Consider the following 6,000-nt stretch of genomic DNA (forward strand, 5'->3'; position numbering starts at 1 on the left):
TCGGAAAAGAATTTTTTTTAAAAAAAATAAATAATTTTTGCCGAGCGCCACCCTGGCTGGCGCTCGGCAAAGAGCCGTGAAGTAACGCCTCCCGTGAGCCGGCCGTCAGCCTTTGCCGAGCGCCTACCACGTCAGTACTATAAAAAACTTTTTGGGAGATATTTTGGTTTGGGCCACGGAGGCGGGCAGCAGGCGGTCCGCCTTGGTTAACCTAGGCTGGGCTGCCTACCGGGCAACCGCCACAGATAATAGTTTAACCGTGGCGGTCACTGTAACAAAACTGCCACGGTTAAACTCTTATTAACCGTGGCAGTTGGCCTAAGCAAACCGTCATGGTTAATGTGTTAACCTTGGCAGTTGCTTTAGAGGGACCGCCACAGTTAAGGCAACAATTAACCGTGGCCTTTGATCAGTGGCGGTTGCTGTGCCCGCCACGATTAAATATTTCTGTAATAGTGCGTGGCACTCGACAAAGACTGTCTTTGCCGATTAAGAGACTTTGCCGAGCGGCCTTTGCCGAGTGGGCGCTCGGCAAAGCTTTTGCCGAGTGCTGGAGGGCCCTTTGCCGAGTGCTCGGGCGCTTGGCAAAGTCTCATAACCCTGTAGTGTCATGTACTCCAAATAAAATCATATGAGTGTCATTGCTATTTATTTATTGACCAGTGTCCATATATGTTGCCGTATTGTATGTTTTTAATGATATCAATGAGACAAGATAATAAATACCACATGTGGGCTATCAACACCCGCAAAATGGCCTCAAAGCCCTCGAGTACGCTAACGACTTGTGTGAATACTAAAGGCATGTAAAGCGCAACTTTGGAGATCGTGTCGCTATCCTAAACAACTTTCTATAGGTACGGAGGAAGTATATATTAGCCAAGTTAGTTGCCTGGGGACCTGCCTGCGAGAAGGTGCAGAACACATGCGAGTAGAACTCCTTAGGCGAACTGTGGAACTGTGGCATGCGGCATTGAGCAGCCAACCATGGCAGCCGCATCATTGCCCAGGGCATGAGTCTCTGGCCCACTGACATGATTGGTAGGCGCACAGCCAGCATCTCCTTGCCACAACGCACAGCCAAGGCGTTGGTTGGAGGCAGCCGGGGCGTGCATTGCTGGGGAGCAGCCGGTCGTTGCCGTGTGGATGTTTTGGGTATAGAAAAGCAAAGATGGGTGCGATTATACGTTGCAGCAGCATGAAATCAACTATCCTAATGCCTCCCTCTCCCAAAAAAACTCGATTACTGGTCTCAAAGGACGTAAGTACTAGCTAGACTACGTACTAGTGTGCAATGCAAGCACCACACATATGTATCCATGTATATACAGATGAAGACGAAGCTAAGGAAGCAGATTGTTGAGCATTGTTATTCCCTATATATACACCGGGGAGCAGAATGATACAGTATGTGTGTAATGGCAATTAATGGAGTCAAGCCTGAAATTATATATACTCCCTCCATACCCATAAAGGAAGTCGTTTAGGACAACGACACGGTTTCCAAAGTCTAACTTTGACTCCTTGTTTTTATAAAAATATTTATCAAAAAGTGGTATATGTATATATACTTTTATGAATGTATTCTTCAAGACAAATCTATTCATATGGTTTTCACATTTGCAAATTCAACAACTTAAAAGTTATTCATGATTTATATTCCCGATGTTTGATCCAAATCTTGTCCAAAATGACTTTCTTTATGGGTATGAAGGGAGTAAATACCATGTAATTCTGCTCATGGTCTGATGTACTCCAAATAAAATATGATCTTGTGAAATAATATAAATGCCATTGATGCTATTCATGGCCTGATGTACTGCAAACAAATGATGCTCTAAAATGAAAATTCTAGAAAATATCCAAAATCCTTCATGTATTTATTTATGATAATTAGGTAACCATTACATGAGAACAACTTTGTTTGGACTAATGTAAAAACAGATAAATAAAGTATTAACCAGACACGAAACTTGCTTGATAACAACCATGTCTCTCATTTGTTCTTGAAAAAAAACGTGGAGCTGAGGATCCACTCAAATAGCTCATGAATATACAGCATATTGTCTCTTTATTACCAAATTTTTTATTTAGTATCATTAGCTATCCATCAATTTATTAAATAAAGCCACTTAGATACTTGGATGATTCCATGTTGAAAAAAAATTATATATGGAATTAAGACAAGGAACATTGATGTATTAGCCATGCTGCAGGTTGCATCCATACATTCTCCCCTAGCATTATTTCTCTTTATTCAACTAATTAATGTGATGTCTAGCATCATAGGACTGACTTGTTGTGCCACCCAATCTATCCACATGTCAGCCCCATGTCCCATAGGCCAATAGGCAGGGTGGCATCAAGGATCACTGGATCGAGTGGCAACCATGACCTAGACCACTAGCATTGCAAGCGGACTTGATAATTACGGCTCACATTGCTTCTCGGCCAGCCAACAAGTAAGAGGGTCTACTGGTGTTGCTGAAAGACCCGTGCCTCCTACTTCTCGAGCGAACCTTGTCACCCCACAAATCCAATGTGTGATAGGGTGTTGGGCAATCAGTAACGACTTTACTGTTGCAGGTGGCACAAGCAGCCGGCACACAGCCAACATAACCTTGGCACGATGAATCTCGAAGGCGGGAGTTGGCAACAGCATGCCCTGTTGGGGAGTAACCAGTCATCCTGCTTGATCAATGTTCTGAGCACAGAATGCCAATAAGCGTCGGTTTCTATGCTGCAGCGGCATGAAACCAACAATCCTGATGTATCACACTCCCAAAAAAACTGTATTACTGCTCCTTTTTTTTTGTGAACGTATTACTGCTCCTTTCGTGCATCCTTAGAAGATTCTACTAGCTAGACTAGTAGTATGCAATGCATGCACCACGCATGTGTGTACATACAGACAAAGACGATGCAAGTAGATCGAGCATTGTTGAAACCCCCTATATATACCTAGGAACCGGATAAAGTGCACACTGTAATGCAAATTAAAGCAGGGAAGCCTGAAATAATATAAATGCCATGTGATGCTGTTCATGGCCTCATGTACTCCAAATAAAATCTGATCGAGTATCATTAGTATTTATGCATTGAGCAGTGTCCATATATGTTGCCGTATTGTATGTTTTTAATGATATAAATGAGACAAGACAATAAATTTAATGATATCAATGAGACAAGACAATAAATACCACATGTGTGGGCTATCAAGACCCGCAAAATGCCCTAAAAGCCCTCAAGTATATGTACGCTGACGACTTGGTGAATGCTTAGGGGCTAGGGCATGTAAAGCCCACAAACAAAGTGTTATATGTAAGGCCCTGTTTAGTTTGCCATCTAAAATTTTTTCGTCCATCCCATCGAATCTTTGGACACATGCATGGAACATTAAATGTATATAAAAAAATAAACTAATTACACAGTTTGATTGAAAAACATGAGACGAATCTTTTAAGCCTAGTTACTCTATGATTAGTCTTAAGTGCTACAGTAACTCACATGTGCTAATGATAGATTAATTATGCTTAATAGATTTGTCTTGTAGTTTTCTGATGAGCTATGTAATTTGTTTTTTTTATTAGTTTTTAAAAACCCCTCCCGACATCCTTCCGACATATCCGATGTGACACCCAAAAAATTTTCATCACCAATCTAAACAGGGCCTAAGTTGTTGTAAACTACAGACACAGACAACTTGTACACTGGTCATCTATTTGACTATATACAAACTATTTAATACTTAGATATAACCATGATCAAGCATGAACAAGATCTGTGTATAGCTTTTTTGTTGTTTTTTTATAAAAATAAGATGGTTTTTTAATAACGGAACAAAGTCCCATTGTTTACCATCCGAAAGATAGTACTCTCTCCATTTCAAATTGTAAGTCACTCTAAAAATCTTGGAGAGTTAAGCATTTTAAAGTTTGACCAAAATTATAGAGAGAAATACTAAGATTTGTAACATAATGTGAGTATACTATGAAAATATAATTAAGGAAGAATCTAATGATACTTAATTGGTATCATAATAATTATTATTTTATCATATAGATTCTTGGAATGACTTACAATTTGGAATGAAGTACACAATTTGATCATTGGAGAAAGAGCATTGGTGCATCAATGCAATATTTGTTTAACTAAAATCATCAATGTTGGAACTTCCATCCAAACTTTGCAAGGACCTTCATGCAATATTTGTTTAACTAAAATCTTCCATGCTTCTTTCATTCCGCTGCAGCATAGAAACGGTCTCCAAGTTGGTTGCCTGGGGACCTGCCCGTGAGAAGTTGCAGAAGACCTGCGAGTATAACTCCTCGGGGAAACTGTGGAACTGTCGCACACGGCATTGAGCACCCAGCCATGGCAGCCGCATCATTGCCCATGGCATGAGTCTCTTGCCAACTGACATGATTGGTAGGCGCACAGCCAGCATCTCTTTGCCACAACGCACAGCCATGGCGTTGGTAGGAGGCAGCCGAGGCGTGCATTGCTGGGGAGCAGCCGGTCATCGCTGCGTCGATGTTTTGGGTACAGAAAAGCCAAGATGGGTGGGATTATACGTTGCAGCAGCATGAAATCAACTATCCTAATGCCTCCCACTCCCAAAAAACTCGATTTTCCGGTCCTCTCAAGTATTCTTCCCAAAGGACGTAAGTACTAGCTAGACTACTAGTGTGGAATGCAAGCACCACACATGTGTATCCATATATATACAGATGAAGACGAAGCTAAGGAAGCAGATTGTTGAGCATTTTTATTCCCTATATATACACCGGGGAGCAGGATAGATACAGTACGTGTGTGTAATGGCAAATTAAAATGGAGGCAAGCGTGAAATTATAAAAATTATGCTCATGGTCTGATGTACTCCAAATAAAATATAATCGAGTATCATTATATTGGTATTGACTCATGTGAAATAATATAAATGTCATGTGATGCTACTCATGATGGTCTGATGTACTCCAAATCAAATGTGATCGAGTATTATTTGTATTGACTCATTAATTCTTGGGCAGTGTGCACATGACTGCCTGTGTTGTATGTTTTTATTGAATTCTGAAGGATTCATCGATGAGTATCAAAGAGACACACCACAATATGTACCAGCGACAAATGTGTTAGATTCAAGCATATTTTTCTTTGATAGATGATTTCGAAAGAAAACATTACAAACTACCAAGTTGTCTAACTTTTAGAAATCTACAAAATTCACATTGGTTGTTGCTCCATTTGTGGTCTTTTGAAAAAATTAAATTTCATTACGTGAGGACTTATGAATTTTAGTGTGCAGGACTCATTTAGAGGTGCCTCTTAATCGAGCCGCCTATAGTATTTCAATTATAGTGGCTGCTGGATTTAGAGCCGTCGATAAAAATAAGTACACTTGTAGAGATGGCTAAAAATACTAACCATCTTTACAGATGCATTTCTAGAAGCGGCTAGTTTCGAGAACTACTTTTAGAAGCATCTATACACAAATATTTTTTGTAGTAGTGCTTTATGCTACCAATGCAAGCGCATTGGCCAGTGTCTAGCTGTTATTCATTGGATGCCATGTTCTAGTGTGTTGAATGCTCATACAATAATCAAGTTAACAGTTGGGTTCAACAATGTTTCTTGTGTCCGTGGTCCTTGACTAATCTCTGTCCTCATGTTGTTGTGAAATGATTTTTAGAGGTGTCATGGCTTTTTAACTGCCTTCGAGAAAATAATTTACAGAAATATTTTATTGAATATTTAGTAATATATGGAGAAATTCAACTCAATTTGTTTAAGGTCTATTCGAGAAATAGACACTAGCTAGAACTTTGGTATAAGACATGTCTCTATGTGATGTCATTTGAAAAATAAAAACATAAAACTTACACTTGAGCCCATGATATCTTCAAAATTAACTGTATTATTTCTGTTTTCTCTTGCTGTCCACTTAGCAGTGTTCTGGCCTATTATGTTAAATTCTAGCACAAATTCACAAGACTGAGT

The sequence above is a fragment of the Sorghum bicolor genome, chromosome 8 (genome assembly GCF_000003195.3).
Source record: "Sorghum bicolor cultivar BTx623 chromosome 8, Sorghum_bicolor_NCBIv3, whole genome shotgun sequence".
In the NCBI taxonomy this organism is placed as follows: Eukaryota; Viridiplantae; Streptophyta; class Magnoliopsida; order Poales; family Poaceae; genus Sorghum; species Sorghum bicolor.